Below are 19113 nucleotides of genomic sequence, written 5' to 3'. Positions count from 1 at the left end.
AGGAGGCTGTGATAAAACCAGTATCAAGTTAATTTATCTCATACAAGACTGAACCAGCAACAATCAGCACTGTTATTTCTAGCTCTCAAGCAGGAAGTAGTTGATGCCTCTGTCGAAATGTCTTGTACCACATTATTACCTGTCAGAAGCATGTATGAGCATTCACAATGCCTTATTACAAGGCTTCTAATATATTACAGCTCTCCATCTAGCAAATGTTCAACTGATTTACAATGGCTAACATATAAGAGTGGCAGGTAGCTTAGTGGTTAAGAGCGTTGTGCCAGTAACTGAAAGGTCGCTGGTTCTAATCCCCGAGCCGACTAGGTGAAAAATCTGTCGATGTGCCCTTGAGCAAGGCACTTAACCCTAATGATGAAAAAAAGAAGAAAAAAAAAAGAAGACATTATAAGGGGGTCATACATGCTGATGACAAGTGTTACAATGCATTACAACCACATCATAATGCATTATAACCGTTGGCTGTAAGTTACCAAACGTCCGTAAGTTGAGTAAATGGTGAAGGTATATCCCCTTGGGTTTGTGACTGATTCTTCTGTCCACTAATGTCAGTTGGTCACAACTGCATGCCTAGCATGCTCGGCTGTGGGGCATTTACAATTGGGTGTGGCTCTACCAAAACTTGATGTCACCACCAGTCAGTGGAAACAGAAGCCAAGAGGCAGTCCACTGTATTTGTTTAAGGTCCTCGCTATCCGGAATCCTTGCGACGTCCCTACCCCATTGAAGTTGAAATGTAAAATGGTTAATGGTAAGGTTAAGGTTAGGCACCAAACCTGTTCACCAAGGTACAGTGAGCAATATGATTAACTTTAAGTTTTAACCTGCAACAAACACCATAACTTCCAAATGATACACTCTTAAGTCACAATTAAGGAAGTTAAAGTTACATAAAGCCCACAAATTTTTTCTTAAGACAGGCCTAGCTGTGAATAGCCCTGTTGCGTCTGCATGTCATAGTCCTGAATCACCAGCGTGGGCTGGACTATGTCAACATCCTCTTCCTGTAGAGTAAAGGTATGAGGTCTTTGGCACAACATGTGTGAAGCATGTGCACATGATGATATAACATGCAGAGGTTGTTATAGCTATTCAGTGGATTTCCCAATGACAATGTACAAAGAATAGAGTAGGGTTCCCCAACTGGCAGCCCCAAGTTTTATTTTAGTTTTATTATTATTGTTGGACATAAAACACGAGCAAATCAGCTCCAATTGATTTTAATTACGGAAATCTGTTCCAAAGTAGTCCGTCCCCCTGACCATCCGCTCAAGAAAAAAGCGTCCCACTGCTGAATCTAGTTGATGATCCCTGCTGTAGAGGATGCAATAGAGGAGCAGTTGTTGGTTAGGACTGTTTGAGACAGTGGTAAGACACAGTCTTGAGACAGTGGTAAGACACGGCCCTGAGACAGTGGTAAGACACGGCCTTGAGACAGTGGTAAGACACAGCCTTGAGACAGTGGTAAGACACAGCCTTGAGACAGTGGTAAGACACAGCCTTGAGACAGTGGTAAGACACAGCCTTGAGACAGTGGTAAGACACGGTCCTGAGGGAGTGGTAATTCATGGCCCTGAGACAGTGGTAAGACACGGCCCTGAGACAGTGGTAAGACACGGCCCTGAGACAGTGGTAAGACAAAGCCTTGAAACAGTGGTAAGACACGGCCCTGAGACAGTGGTAAGACACGGCCCTGAGACAGTGGTAAGACACGGCCCTGAGATAGTGGTAAGACACGGCCCTGAGGGAGTGGTAAGACACGGTCCTGAGGGAGTGGTAAGACACGGCCCTGAGACAGTGGTAAGATACAGTCCTGAGGGAGTGTTAAGACATGGCCCTGAGACAGTGGTAAGACACGGCCCTGAGACAGTGGTAAGACACGGCCCTGAGGGAGTGGTAAGACACGGCCCTGAGGGAATGGTAAGACACGGCCCTGAGACAGTGGTAAGATACAGCGAGTCAAATGTCTTCTTCTGTGCACGGGCCCCCTCTAGTGGTTGATAAAGGGACTAAGCATGTTTTCAGTGATTCACTTTGTACACTAGCTCTCACTGTACTTCAAATCCATTTTTAACATCTCTTTCTCATTGCAAAACCAAGAAATAAGGCCACATTCATATATTGATAGACAAGTTAGAGATTGTTTCCCTTCCAAATACTGCAGATATGGACAACCAAATACTTCAGGAGTGACTTTGATGTTCCCTCAACATCAAAATAACAAAAATGAATATCTTAAAAAATACAATTGTGGTTTATGAGGTCAGAATACTGCCATTGATTACCATTTATTTTATGGTAACGAATAAGCTAATATATGAGGTTATCGCTTCAAACCAGAAAGGACAACCAAATATGACAAAAAATAAGTTAGATGTTCTCTATACATAGATTCTTTCAAGAATAGATGTATTTGATAGCAAAATACAAAAATGTGGATTGGTGAAGTTGATACATTTGGCGATTTCTGACTAAATAGAACTTCATTTCAGATTTGTATACATTTATACAATATTTTCCATCATGTCAATGCTTTTTATCCATTTTGATGCGATTTTTATAGAATTTCACCGTTTTCTTACCACAAAAGTTTCCAACCATTGAAGCCCAGTGTAGCATTTTTGCACATTTCCCCAAAACATTTCTACAAACTTTAAATAGCCACAGGGTTGTTAAGGCTTCTACACACCTATTTTATTTTACCTTTATTTAACTAGGCAAGTCAGTTAAGAACAAATTCTTATTTAAAATGACAGCCTACACCGGCCAAACCCAGACGACGCCAATTGTGCGCCGCCCTATGGGACTCCCAATCACGGCCGGTTGTGATACAGCCTGGAATTGAACCAGGGGGTCTGTAGTGACGCCTCAAGCACTGAGATGCAGTGACCTTAGACCGCTGCGCCACTCGGGAGCCCAACTATTCAACTATAGCCAACCCAACCATCTATGGACAGTTGTTGAAAGAATCTGCTCTGTGTGTAGTCCGTTGATCTACTAGTTTGCTGTAGTTAGATAGCCTCTGGGCATTAGCTTAGCATTAGCTTAGCATTAGCTCTCAGCTAGTGCCTCTGCAGTGCCGTGACTGGCGAGGGTCTACCGCAGGTCAACCACACAGGGCCCAGGGAAGACTCAGTCTGACTCTATAGACTTCTAATAGATATCCGGTGGTTTGAAACTGGCAGCCGCTTCCACTGCGCACCGCGTAATAAATTAAACACCGCACCACACAGCACCTTCGTCACTGTCTCCTCACACGGGGTTATTCAATACAACACCTCATAATTACACATCAGGTTGAGGCTGCAAGTGACTGTAGGGATTAGAGATAGTGTTGCTTGACTGTAATTCTATTTGTTTAGTACATGCTTCGTTGACTTTAGAGAGGGCACAGTTTTATTGACACCATCAGTACAGTGAGCTCCAAAAGTATTGGGACAGTGACACATTCTTTGTTGTTTTGGCTCATACAACGACTACGAGGTTAAAGGGCAGACTGTCAGCTTTCATTTGAGGGTACTTTCATCCATATCGGGTGCACGGTTTAGTCCTCCCATTTTAGGGGACCAAAAGTATTGGGACAAATTCACTTAAACGTGTATTAAAGTAGTAAAAAGTGAAATATTTGGTCCCATATTCATAGCACGCAATGACTACATCAGGCTTGTGAATCTACACATTTGTTGGATGCATTTGGTGTTTGTTTTGGTTGTGTTTGAGATTATTTTGTGTCCAATAGAAATTAATGGTAAATAATGTATTGTGTCATTTTGGAGTCACTTTTATTGTAAATAGAAATGTAATGTGTTTCTAAACACTTCTACATTAATGTGGATGTTACCATGGTGACGGATAATCCTGAATAAAATCGTGAATAATGATGAGTGAGAAAGTTACAGATGCACAAATATCATACCCCCCCCTGTTATTGTAATCGAGAGAGGTATGATGGGGGTATGATATTTGTGCGTCTGTAACTTTCTCACTCATCATTATTAACGATTCATTCAGAATTATCCGTAATCATGGTAGCATCCACATTAATGTCGAAGTGTGATGAAATGGATGAAAATACCCTCAAATTAAAGCTGACAGTGCACTTTAACCTCATAGTCATTTTATAATTTATAATCCAAAGTGCTAGAGTACAGAGCCAAAACATCAACAAATGTGTCACTGTCCCAATACTTATGGAGCTCACTGTAGGTGTAATATGTTTGTACTGTAGATTGAAGGGGTTAGAAGCACTGTCGCTGAAGTTCACAAATGCTATGAAGGAATGGATGTAGTCCTTTGACAATATGCCAGCGATTTACTACGCTAGTAGTTTGCAGATGCTTGACTTTCTTTTGGTATATATTTTTTGTACTTTTACCTCTTTTTCCTCCCCAATTGTCTTGTCCCATCGCTGCAACTCCCCTACGGACTTGGGAGAGGCGAGGGTCGAGAGACATGCGTCCTCCGAAACACGACCCTGCCAAGCCGCACTGTTTCTTGACACACTGCTCGCTTAACCCGAAAGCCAGCAGCACCAATGCGTCGGAGAAAACACCGTCCAGCTGGCGACGGAAATCAGCTTGCAGACACCCGGACCGCCACAAGGAGTCGCTAGAGCGCAATGGGACAAGGAAATCCCGGCCGGCCAAACCCTCCCCTAACCCGGACGACGACGGGCCAATTGTGTGCCGCCTCATGGGTCTCCCGGTCACGGCCGGCTGTGACACAGCCTGGGATCGAACCCGGGTCTGTAGTGATGCCTTAAGACCGCTGTGCCACTCGGGAAGCCCAGATGATTTACTTTCTAAGACATTTATTGTTACTTGGTGTTATCCAGGACACAGACACTTGGCGATCAGAGCAGGCCTATTTCTGTTGACGTAAACACTAATTTTCTTCCCTTGTGGAGGGGAAGAATGGATTTCGGTCCTGCTTTGCTCTTTGAATTTAACTCATTGTTATAGAATAATATAGATTAGAAAAATATTAATCTGCATACTGTTATGCTGCTCCCAAAGTGTTTAAGGAGAAAAGGACAACTAGGTCTTTGTCAGGACCTGACGTGATACTATTGTAGAATAATAATTGGTGAAAAGGAACAAGGAGCATAGAGGTGAATTTAGCACTGTGTTCTGACAGTCCGCTTGCGTTTAGTATTGCAAACTGTGCCTTTAACTCAAATTGACAGTTGAACCGCTCCAAAGACTAAAATACCTCAGAACCAGGAGTAACAGGTGCCACTTTCCACTAGAACCCAGTGTACCACAAGCAGACACAATGCCTCTCAGAACTAGTCTTACTTCTGACAGAAATAATATCTGGTTTACCAGCCCAGTGTTTCTCATGCCATTGTGTGTGTGTGTGTGTGTGTGTGTGTGAGAGTGAGAGAGAAAGAGAAAAAAAAAAGAGAGTGTGTGTGTGTGTGTGTATGCACTCGCATTTGTGTGTTTTTGTGCAAATAAATGTGTGTGTGTGTCTGTGCATGAGTGTGTGCATGTAGAAGTCTTCAGGGGGTCTCTGGCTATCTATCACCCCCCCCCCCCCCCGTGCAGACAGGCAGACAGACTGTTAGGGCCCTGACCAGAGCTGCTGTTTCAGGCCTGTGAAGCCTGACAAGGCAGCATGCACATCCCCACTGTGGCTGCCCTGTTTCCGGCAGATGCCCCAGCACTGAGCCGAGGGGGATCCCACCACAAAGTGAGGGTTGCGTAAAAAAAGAATAAAAGAGTAAGAAAAGAGAGGCTCCCTCCTTCAACCTGAGGGCCGACTCTTTCCGCTGGCCAGGCTCGTGGGAGACATCCTAGGGGCACTGTGGTCGACATCCACTCCGAGCAGATGTTCGAGAAAGCCTACTTTTTTGTTGTTGTTGTTGGTTTGTTGTCACCGCAGCCCAACCAGCGTAACGGATTTCTCTTCCTCCTCAAGTCGAGTAACCGTTTCCCTTCTACTGTACAAAGCTGGAGGCTGAGGTTCATCTGGAGTGTTCTTCAGAACCACAACATTTCAAAATATATATTGTAGCATTAGCAAATGCTTTAGGAGGTAACAGTGTCTCAGTTGTTTATTCATAGTGTAAAACACGTACTCCACGTCAGAGACATGTTGGTATTATTTCAATAGACGGAATAAACGTATGTGTATGTGGAATGGCTGGTAGTGTCCTAGCGGTGTCAGACTTCTAGTTGTGTCAGACTCCTAGTACTATCAGACTCCTAGTTCTATCAGACTCCTAGTTCTATCAGACTCCTAGTTCTATCAGACTCCTAGTTCTATCAGACTCCTAGTTCTGACTCCTAGTTCTATCAGACTCCTAGTTGTGTCAGACTCCTAGTTCTACCAGACTCCTAGTTCTATCAGACTCCTAGTTCTGACTCCTAGTTCTATCAGACTCCTAGTTCTGACTCCTAGTTCTATCAGACTCCTAGTTCTACCAGACTCCTAGTTCTATCAGACTCCTAGTTCTATCAGACTCCTAGTTCTATCAGACTCCTAGTTCTATCAGACTCCTAGTTCTATCAGACTCCTAGTTCTGACTCCTAGTTCTATCAGACTCCTAGTTCTATCAGACTCCTAGTTCTGACTCCTAGTTCTATCAGACTCCTAGTTCTATCAGACTCCTAGTTCTGACTCCTAGTTCTATCAGACTCCTAGTTCTGACTCCTAGTTCTATCAGACTTCTAGTTGTGTCAGACTCCTAGTTCTATCAGACTCCTAGTTCTATCAGACTCCTAGTTCTATCAGACTCCTAGTTCTGACTCCTAGTTCTATCAGACTCATAGTTCTGACTCCTAGTTCTATCAGACTCCTAGTTGTGTCAGACTCCTAGTTCTATCAGACTCCTAGTTCTGACTCCTAGTTCTATCAGACTCCTAGTTCTATCAGACTCCTAGTTCTGACTCCTAGTTCTATCAGACTCCTAGTTCTATCAGACTCCTAGTTCTGACTCCTAGTTCTATCAGACTCCTAGTTCTGACTCCTAGTTCTATCAGACTTCTAGTTGTGTCAGACTCCTAGTTCTATCAGACTCCTAGTTCTATCAGACTCCTAGTTCTATCAGACTCCTAGTTCTGACTCCTAGTTCTATCAGACTCCTAGTTCTATCAGACTCCTAGTTATATCAGACTCCTAGTTCTATCAGACTCCTAGTTCTACCAGACTCCTAGTTCTATCAGACTCCTAGTTCTATCAGACTCCTAGTTCTATCAGACTCCTAGTTCTACCAGACTCCTAGTTCTATCAGACTCCTAGTTCTATCAGACTCCTAGTTCTATCAGACTCCTAGTTCTGACTCCTAGTTCTATCAGACTCCTAGTTCTATCAGACTCCTAGTTCTACCAGACTCCTAGTTCTATCAGACTCCTAGTTCTATCAGACTCCTAGTTCTATCAGACTCCTAGTTCTGACTCCTAGTTCTATCAGACTCCTAGTTCTGACTCCAAGTTCTATCAGACTCCTAGTTGTGTCAGACTCCTAGTTCTATCAGACTCCTAGTTCTATCAGACTCCTAGTTCTGACTCCTAGTTCTATCAGACTCCTAGTTCTATCAGACTCCTAGTTCTGACTCCTAGTTCTATCAGACTCCTAGTTCTATCAGACTCCTAGTTCTGACTCCTAGTTCTATCAGACTCCTAGTTGTGTCAGACTCCTAGTTGTGTCAGACTCCTAGTTGTGTCAACTGAGGGTCAAGAGTTAGTTATTCACAAGCTCAGATGCCTCTAGTGCACGTTACACCACTTCCACTGTATTAAAACCTGTATAGCATACAACAATCTCATGTTATGTTAGTTAGCAACTGATTCTCATCTCCATGATGTTCAGGCAGAGACAGTTAAAGCAGTCATATACTGTGGAATATTAACCTGAAATGAAAAATATATCAAGGACTTTAAAGGGCATGTAGTTTGGCAATACCAAATTTACAATTTGCAGAGATACTGGAGTAATTTTGGGTAGATGTGTACATGTAGGTAGGGATACTGGAGTATTGAGGTAGATGTGTACATGTAGGTAGGGATACTGGAGTATTGAGATAGATGTGTACACGTAGGCGCCGGAGAAGAGAAGATGGCTGCCGTTTTACAGCCCTCTAACCAATTGTACTATTATGTGTGTTTTTCCACGTTATTTGTAATTTATTTTGTACATAATGTTTCTACCATCATCTCTTATAACCAAAAAGAGCTTCTGGATATCAGGACAGCGATTACTCACCTCGTATTGGACGAAGATTTTTTCTTCAACGAGGAGGCCGCGAAGGATATCATACAGACACCCGACAAGGCCCAAATCCCTGTCATTCGCATGAGGAAGAGACGGAGATATCGTGGACGTAGGTCGGGGTGCCTTGTAAGGATCCGACGGCGAGCGAGTAAACTGCCTCTTCCATCAATCCTATTAGCCAATCTTCAATCATTGGAGAACAAATTGGATGACCTAAGATTACGGTTATCCTACCAACGGGACATTAAAAACTGTAATATCTTATGTTTCACCGAGTCGTGGCTGAACGACGACATGGATAACATACAGCTAGCGGGCTATACGCTACATCGGCAGGATAGAACGGCTGACTCCGGTAAGACAAGGGGTGGCGGTCTGTGTATATTTGTAAACAACAGCTGGTGCACAAAATCAAATACTAAGGAAGTCTCGAGGTTTTGCTCGCCTGAGGTAGAGTATCTTATGATAAACTGTAGACCACACTATTTACCAAGAGAGTTTTCATCTATATTTTTCATAGCTGTCTATTTACCACCACAAACCAATGCTGGCATTAAGATTGCACTGAATGAGTTGTATAAGGCCATAAATCAACAGGAAAACGCTCATCCAGATGCAGCGCTCCTAGTGGCCGGGGACTTTAATGCAGGGAAACTTAAATCCGTTCGACCTAATTTCTACCAGCATGTTAAATGTGCAACCAGAGGAAAAAAAACTCTAGACCACCTTTACTCCACACACAGAGACGCATACAAAGCTCACCCTCGCCCTCCATTTGGCAAATCTGACCATAACTCTATCCTCCTGATTCCTGCTTATAAGCAAAAACTAAAGCAGGAAGCACCAGTGACTCGGTTAATAAAAAAGTGGTCAGATGACGCAGATGCTAAGCTACAGGACTGTTTTGCTAGCACAGACTGGAACATAATCTCCCGAGTGGCGCAGTGGTCTAAGGCACTGCATCGCAGTGCTAGCTGTGCCACTAGAGATCCTGGTTTGAATCCAGGCTCTGTCGTAGCCGGCCGTGACCGGGAGACCCATGGGGCGGCGCACAATTGGCCCAGCGTCGTCCAGGGTAGGGGAGGGAATGGCCGGCAGGGATGTAGCTCAGTTGGTAGAGCATGGCGTTTGCAACGCCAGGGTTGTGGGTTCGATTCCCACGGGGGGCTAGTATGAAAAAATAAAAAATAAAAATAATGTATGCACTCACTAACTGTAAGTCGCTCTGGATAAGAGCGTCTGCTAAATGACGTAAAATTAAAAAAAAAAAACATGTTCCGGGATTCTTCAGACAGCATTGAGCATTGCGGAGTACACCACATCAGTCACTGGCTTCATTAATAAGTGCATCGATGATGTCGTCCCCACAGTGACCGTACGTACATACCCCAACCAGAAGCCATGGATTACAGGAAACATCCGCACTGAGCTAAAGGGTAGAGCTGCCGCTTTCAAGGAGCGGGACTCTAACCCGGACGCTTATAAGAAATCCCGCTATGCCCTCCAACGAACCATCAAACAGGCAAAGAGTCAATACAGGACTAAGATTGAATCGTACTGCACTGGCTCTGACGCTCGTCGGATGTGGCAGGGCTTGAAAACTATTACAGACTACAAAGGGAAGCACAGCTGCGAGCTGCCCAGTGACACAAGCCTACCAGACGAGCTAAACCACTTCTATGCTCACTTCGAGGCAAGCAACACTGAAGCATGCATGAGAGCACCAGCTGTTCCGGATGACTATGTGATCACGCTCTCCGTAGCCGATGTGAGTAAGACTTTTAAGCAGGTCAACATTCACAAGGCCGCAGGGCCAGACAGATTACCAGGACGTGTACTCCAAGCATGTGCTGACCAACTGGCAAGTGTCTTCACTGACATTTTCAACATGTCCCTGACTGAGTCTGTAATACCAACATGTTTCAAGCAGACCACCATAGTCCCCGTGCCCAAGGACTCTAAGATAATCTGCCTAAATGACTACTGACCCGTAGCACTGACGTCTGTAGCCATGAAGTGCTTTGAAAGGCTGGTCATGGCTCACATCAACAGCATTATCCCAGAAACCCTAGACCCACTCCAATTTGCATACCGCCCCAACAGATCCACAGATGATGCAATCTCTATTGCACTCCACACTGCCCTTTCCCACCTGGACAAGAGGAACACCTACGTGAGAATGCTATTCATTGACTACAGCTCAGCATTCAACACCATAGTGCCCTCTAAGTTCATCACTAAGCTAAGGATCCTGGGACTAAACACCTCCCTCTGCAACTGGATCCTGGACTTCCTGACGGGCCGCCCCCAGGTGGTAAGGGTAGGTAACAACACATCTGCCACACTGATCCTCAACACGGGGGCCCCTCAGGGGTGCGTGCTCAGTCCCCTCCTGTACTCCCTGTTCACCCATGACTGCATGGCCAGGCACGACTCCAACACCATCATTAAGTTTGCCGACGACACAACAGTGGTAGGCCTGATCACCGACAACGATGAGACAGCCTATAGGGAGGAGGTCAGAGACATGGCCGTGTGGTGCCAGGATAACAACCTCTCCCTCAACGTGACCAAGACAAAGGAGATGATTGTGGACTACAGGAAAAAAAAGAGGACTGAGCACGCCCCCATTCTCATCGACAGGGCTGTAGTGGAACAGGTTGAGAGCTTCAAGTTCCTTGGTGTCCACATCACCAACAAACTATCATGGTCCAAACACACCAAGACAGTCGTGAAGAGGGCACGACAAAGCCTATTCCCCCTCACGAGACTGAAAAGATTTGGCATGGGTCCTCAGATCCTCAAAGAATTCTACAGCTGCACCATCGAGAGCATCCTGACTGGTTGCATCACCGCCTGGTATGGCAACTGCTTGGCCTCCGACCGCAAGGCACTACAGAGGGTAGTGCGTACGGCCCAGTACATCACTGGGGCCAAGCTTCCTGCCATCCAGGACCTCTATACCAGGCGGTGTCAGAGGAAGGCCCTCAAAATTGTCAAAGACTCCAGCCACCCTAGTCATAGACTGTTCTCTCTGCTACCGCACGGCAAGTGTTACCGGAGTGCCAAGTCTAGGTCCAAAAGACTTCTCAACAGCTTCTACCCCCAAGCCATAAGACTCCTGAACAGCTAATCCTGGCTACCCGGACTATTTGCACTGCCCCCCCACCCCATCCTTTTACGCTGCTGCTACTCTGTTAATTATTTATGCATAGTCACTTTAACTCTACCCACATGTACATATTACTTCAACTACCTCAACTAGCCGGTGCCCCCGCACATTGACTCTGCACCGGTAGCCCCCTGTATATAGCCTCCCTACTGTTATTATATTTTACTTCTGCTCTTTTTTTCTCAACACTTTTTTTGTTAAAAATAAATGCACTGTTGGTTAAGGGCTGTAAGTAAGCATTTCACTGTAATGTCTGCACCTGTTGTATTCGGCGCATGTGGCCAATACAATTTGATTTGATTTGATTTGATTTGAAATGTGTACATGTAGGCAGGGATTAGGAGAAAGTGACTGGTAGCAGGATAAATTATTATAAAAATAGTAAACAGTATGGCAGCAGCATAAGAGGTATAAGATAATAGGAGCATGTTGTTAATTTCACTTAAAATATTGAAATTATTGTTATTATATGAGGAGTATTATATGATTAAAAAAACGGATAAGAATACACCTTATGGAACAGCAGAGACTGTGAAGAGAAACACACACACACGCAGGCACAGACATGCATATGGCCCACCATACATGATAACATACGCACTATACACACACGTACACATTCATTTTGTGTTGTAGATATGTGGTAGTAGAGAGTAGTGGCTTGAGGGAACACACTTAATGTGTAGTGAAATATGTTGTGAAATGTATTGTAATGTTTTAAAAATGTATTTGGCTGGACTCCAGGAAGTGGAGCTGCTGCCTTGCCAGGAACTAATGGGGATCCTTAATAGATACAAATGTCTCTGTTTTATTTCTGCCATTATAGTGGACTGCACTATCTGGTTCCATCTAAAAACACATTATTGTGAAACTAGCAAGCCTAGTGGTGGTCTTTATCAGAAGTGTGTCACTGTTGATGAGAAGTGCCACATTTGGTCTGCCTGTCTTGAGCCTACTTAGAAATGAATCAATACTGCCATCTAGTGTTAATGGGTAATATAATAACACAAAACTGCCATTATGAAATGAGTGGATGGATGGACGAATTTGAAGTCTAATCTAGTCTGTCTAGGTCTATAGTGGAGTTTGATGTCTAGACGGTCTAGGCCTGTAATCAAGTTGGATGTCTAGTCTATTCAGTCTAGTTCTATAGTGGAGTACAATATCTAGTCTGTCTAGTTCTATAGTGGAATTGGAGGTCCAGTTGGTCTAGATCTACGGTCCAGTTGGTCTAGATCTATGGTCCAGTTGGTCTAGATCTACGGTCCAGTTGGTCTAGATCTACGGTCCAGTTGGTCTAGATCTACGGTCCAGTTGGTCTAGATCTACGGTCCAGTTGGTCTAGATCTACGGTCCAGTTGGTCTAGATCTACGGTCCAGTTGGTCTAGATCTACGGTCCAGTTGGTCTAGATCTACGGTCCAGTTGGTCTAGATCTACGGTCCAGTTGGTCTAGATCTACGGTCCAGTTGGTCTAGATCTACGGTCCAGTTGGATGTCCAGTCTAGCTCTAGTCCGTCTAGATGTATAGAGATGGATGTCTACATCTAGGCTGGGTAAATGCTGCAGATGTCGGCTCAAGCGGAAATTACATTTAAATATAAAGCACTGTGCTTTTGTGTAACAACAGGCCATATTGAAAAAAACACAAGGGAGTCACGGCCCATATTGAAAAAACACAAGGGATTCGCGGGCCATATTAAAAAACACAAGGGATTTGCGGGCCATATTGAAAAAACACAAGGGATTCGCGGGCCATATTGGAAAAACACGGGATTTGCGGCCCATATTGAAAAACACAAGGGATTGGTGGGCCATATTGAAAAAAACACAAGGGATTCGATGGCCATATTGAAAAAAACACAAGGGATTCGCAGGCCATATTGAAAAAACACAAGGGATTCGCGGCCCATATTGAAAAAACAAGGGATTCGGGGCCCATATTGAAAAAACACAAGTGATTGGTGGGCCATATTGAAAAAACACAAGGGATTGGTGGGCCATATTGAAAAAACACAAGGGATTGGAGGGCCATACATAGATTGTTATGGTATGTTTATTTTATATGAAAAAATATGGCCCTTTATAATGTCCTCTTATCTACATAGGATGCTGTATATAGCATTTTTTTTACATATTAAAACAAAATAAGAGATGTTTCTCCTTTGCATGGTGCTTTGTTGCAGGTTTTGTTTTTTGGTTAGTCAAGCTTTAAAAACCAAAGCCAGACTATTACATTTTAGTAGCCTAGCTAAGACTGTGGCATGTGTCTGTAAACTTTCCCTCCTTAATCTTATAACTTTTTGACAACCAAGATGACATTTTCTGTAGGCTACAGCAATGACCTGCTGGAACCTAAACAATGACCTGCTGGAACCTAAACAATGACCTGCTGGAACCTAAACAATGGCCTGCTGGAACCTAAACAATGACCTGTTGGAATCTAAACAATAACCTACTGGAACCTAAACAATGGCCTGTTGGAACCTAAACAATGACCTGTTGGAATCTAAACAATGACCTGTTGGAACCTAAACAATGACCTGCTGGAACCTAAACAATGACCAGTTGGAACCTAAACAATGGCCTGTTAGAACCTAAACAATGACCTGCTGGAACCTAAACAATGACCTGTTGGAATCTAAACAATAACCTACTGGAACCTAAACAATGGCCTGTTGGAACCTAAACAATGACCTGTTGGAATCTAAACAATGACCTGTTGGAACCTAAACAATGACCTTTTGGAATCTAAACAATGACCTGTTGGAATCTAAACAATGACCTGCTGGAACCTAAACAATGACCTGCTGGAACCTAAACAATGGCCTGTTGGAACCTAAACAATGACCTGCTGGAACCTAAACAATGACCAGTTGGAATCTAAACAATGACCTGTTGGAACCTAAACAATGACCTGTTGGAACCTAAACAATGACCTGTTGGAACCTAAACAATGACTTGTTGGAACCTAAACAATGACCTGTTGGAACCTAAACAATGACCTGTTGGAACCTAAACAATGACCTGTTGAAACCTAAACAATGACCTGCTGGAACCTAAACAATGACCTGCTGGAACCTAAACAATGACCTGTTGGAATCTAAACAATGACCTGTTGGAATCTAAACAATGACCTGTTGGAATCTAAACTTGGCGTGGACATTTGGCCTACAACACGTTTAAACTTTCGGTCCGGTAGAAGACTCAGTCAGTGCCATTAGTGATGATTTCATACAGCGCACTGGCTGGCTCTTGTGTGGGTGTGCAGGTCTGGGAGGAGGGGTGTGTGTGTGGCAATGCACTGCCGTTTGGCGTGCAGCACGTTGGCAGTGCTTGCTGTGACTTGTAGTGCAGCGCGTATGGGGGCTGTATTGAAGCATGCCAAAATGAATTGACAACCCAAATTATTGCACAGGCTGGATAGAAATGTGTCACAGCCCGCATGCCTTCTGCATAACATGTGCTCTAGATCTACAGTTGTCCAGGTCAGCTTTGCCTTAGGGCTAGATTCAATCCGTATCGCGGAAGTTCAGCGCTATAGCGCAATTGAGATTTAAAAGTAATTTCCGATTGAGCTGACATGTACAGTGTTTACCGTGAATGCAGTCTCCGGGAACGTTGCCTTTAAATTTCAATCGCGCCATGGCCCTTAGTCTCAGTGCCACACTCTGTTTCTCCCATGTAGGATCTTAGATGGACAGACATGATCATAACGATCCACAGGGGCTTTTGCAGTGTTCCACCTCCTTTGATTCACACTGTCCCCTTTCCTCCCAGCCTGTTCAACCTTTCCCTCCTGCTCTGTGGCTGAGTGACTCACTGTGTGCTCACAGAACAGGGCTGTGGGCAGCTGAGCCGAAAATGGAGTTCCGGAGGACATATCATCCTTCCACTCCCTCCTCTCTACCTTCTCTTCTTCTGTATCCACTGCTAAAGCCGCATTCTATCACTCTAAATTCCAAGCTTCTTCCTCCAACCCTGGGAAACTCTTAATCCTACACCCCCTCCCCCTCCCCCTCCCTCCTCCCTCTCTGCGGACGACTTTGTCAACCACTTTGAAAAAAAGGTTGACGACATCCGCTCCACACAGAACTACCCTACTCCTTGACCTCTTTCTCCCCTCTCTATCCAGATGAAATCCTGCGACTAATGAAGTCCAGCCGCTCGATGACCTGCCCCCTCGACCCCATCCCCACTTCCCTTCTCCCATTTCTCACTTCTCTCATCAACTCATCCCTGACCACTGGCTGCGTCCCCTCTGACTTCAAGATGGCCAGAGTCGCTCCCCTCCTCAAAACAACAACACTCGAGCCCTCTGATGCCAACTACAGACCAGTATCCCTCTGATGCCAACTACAGACCAGTATCCCTCTGATGCCAACTACAGACCAGTATCCCTCTGATGCCAACTACAGACCAGTATCCCTCTGATGCCAACTACAGACCAGTATCCCTCTGATGCCAACTACAGACCAGTATCCCTCTGATGCCAACTACAGACCAGTATCCCTCTGATGCCAACTACAGACCAGTATCCCTCTGATGCCAACTACAGACCAGTATCCCTCTGATGCCAACTACAGACCAGTATCCCTCTGATGCCAACTACAGACCAGTATCCCTCTGATGCCAACTACAGACCAGTATCCCTCTGATGCCAACTACAGACCAGTATCCCTCTGATGCCAACTACAGACCAGTATCCCTCTGATGCCAACTACAGACCAGTATCCCTCTGATGCCAACTACAGACCAGTATCCCTCTGATGCCAACTACAGACCAGTATCCCTCTGATGCCAACTACAGACCAGTATCCCTCTGATGCCAACTACAGACCAGTATCCCTCTGATGCCACCTACAGACCAGTATCCCTCTGATGCCAACTACAGACCAGTATCCCTCTGATGCCAACTACAGACCAGTATCCCTCTGATGCCAACTACAGACCAGTATCCCTCTGATGCCACCTACAGACCAGTATCCCTCTGATGCCAACTACAGACCAGTATCCCTCTGATGCCAACTACAGACCAGTATCCCTCTGATGCCAACTACAGACCAGTAGCCCTCTGATGCCAACTACAGACCAGTATCCCTCTGATGCCAACTACAGACCAGTATCCCTCTGATGCCAACTACAGACCAGTATCCCTCTGATGCCAACTACAGACCAGTATCCCTTCTTTCTTTTCTTTCCAAAACACTTGAAATGTCACGTCTACTCCCGCTCCTCCGCTCCGGTGACATCGCCGGTCTACTAACCACCGGTCCTGGCAACCCACCTTAACGCACACCTGGCAACCATCATTACGCACACCTGCGTCCCATCATCAGTCACACCTGGACTTCATTACTACCTTGATTACTTACCATTTATCAAGCACTCTGTTCTGTCAGTCATCAGGTAGTATTGTTTATGTTTCCTTGGTAGTCACTTCTCTTGTTTTGTATTGGTTCCATGTTCGTTATCATTAAACTCACACTGCACTTGCTTCCTGACTCCCTGCGTCTACGTTACAACAGGTCACTCAACTGAGACTGCTCTCCTCTGTGTCTCCTCTGTTCTCATCCTCCTAGATGTAGCCGCTGCCTTCGACACTGTGAACCATTAGGTCCTCCTCTCCACTCTCTCAGGGCTGGGCGTCTCCGGCTCTGCGCACTCTTGGATTGCATCCTACCTGGCAGGCCGCTCCTACCAGGTGACGTGGAGAGGATCTGTGTCTGCACCACGTACTCTCACTACTGGTGTCCCCCAGGGCTAGGTTCTAGGCCCTCTCCTCTTCTCTCTATACACCAAGTCACTCTGCTCCGTCATATCCTCACATGGTCTCTCCTATCGTTGCTTTGCGAATAACACTCAACTACTTTTGTCATTCCCCCCTTCTGACACCCAGGTGGCGACACGCATCTCTGCGTGCCTGGCAGATATCTCAGCTTGGATGTCGGCCCACCAATTCAAGCTCAATCTCGACAACACGGAGCTGCTCTGACTCGGTCCAAGACCTCTCCATCACTGTTGACAACTCCACTGTGTCCCCCTCACAGAGTGCAAAGAACCTTGGCGTGACCCTGGACAATACCCTGTCGTTCTCGGCAAACATCAAAACAGTGACTCGCTACTGCAGGTTCATGTTGTACAATATTTGTAGAGTACAACCTTTCCTCACACAGGAAGCGGTGCAGGTCCTAATCCAGGCACTCGTCATATCCCGTCTGGACTACTGCAACTCTCTGTTGGCTGGGCTCCCTTGTGCCATTGTGACTCACACAATGGTGTTTTATTTAGTTATTTATTTATGGAGCCATCCCTTGTATCATTTTCTGGGCCTCCCAGGTATTTGCATTGAAAGTAATGTATGATTATTGCCGCTAGAGGGAGCTGTGACGTCAATGGGGAGCGTTAGTGGGATCGTGAGGTCTTGGATGTTTCTTCCTCAATCTTGGAGAATGCCTACTACTGAACACTACTAACTTTTCTCAGTCTCATCATTCCATGTTAATTCAGAAATGTAATGCGCAAAAGTGCAATATGGCTCACAAAGTACTGAGAACATGGTTAACTATATAGTCCATGAGTTTGGTGATTTTTGAAGGCAATTGAAGGGAGTTTTAACCGAGTGAAAAACCAACAAATCCAGAACACCGCAGCCCGTCTGGTGTTCAACCTTCTCATGTCACCCCGCTCCTCCGTACACGCCATTGGCTGCCAGTCGAAGCTCGCATCCACTACAAGACTTATGGAGCAACAAGAGCAACCTAAATAAGATATCTGTCTCACTCTGGATAAGACCATGTGCTAAACAACTAAAATGTACAGTTGAAGTCGGAGGTTTACATACACCTTAGCCAAATACATTTAAACTCAGTTTTTCACAATTCCTGACATTTAATCCCTGTAAAAATTAATTCCCTGTTTTAGGTCAGTTAGGATCACCACTTTATTTTAAGAATGTGAAATGTCAGAATAATAGTAGAGAGAATGATTTATTTCAGCTTTTATTTCTTCATCACATTCCCAGTGGGTCAGAAGTTTACATACACTCAATTAGTATTTGGTAGCATTGCCATTAAATTGTTTAACTTGGGTCAAACGTTTCGGGTAGCCTTCCACAAGCTTCCTACAATAAGTTGGGTGAATTTTGGCCCATTCCGCCTAACAGAGCTGGTGTAACTGAGTCAGGTTTGTAGGCCTCCTTGCACACACACGCTTTTTCAGTTCTGCCCACACATTTTCTATAGGATTGAGGTCAGGGCTTTGTGATGGCCACTCCAATACCTTGACTTTGTTGTCCTTAAGACATTTTGCCACAACTTTGGAAGTATGCTTGGGGCCATTGTCCATTTGGAAGACCCATTTGGGACCAAGCTTTAACTTCCTGACTGATGTCTTGAGATGTTGCTTCAATACATCCACATAAGTTTCCTTCAACATGATGCCATCTATTTTGTGAAGTGCCCCAGTCCCTCCTGCAGCAAAGCACCCCCACAGCATGTTGCTGCCACCCCCATGCTTCACGGTTGGGATGGTGTTCTTCAGCTTGCAAGCAACCCCCTTTTTCCTCCAAACATAACGATGGTCATTATGGCCAAACAGTTCTAATTTTGTTTCATCAGACCAGAGGACATTTCTCCAAAAAGTATGATCTTTGTCGCCATGTGCAGTTGCAAACTTTAGTCTGGCTTTTTATGGTGGTTTTGG

The sequence above is a fragment of the Coregonus lavaretus genome, assembly GCF_964263955.1.
Source record: "Coregonus lavaretus genome assembly, chromosome: 4".
In the NCBI taxonomy this organism is placed as follows: Eukaryota; Metazoa; Chordata; class Actinopteri; order Salmoniformes; family Salmonidae; genus Coregonus; species Coregonus lavaretus.
Note: the sequence above shows the minus strand (reverse complement) of the source record.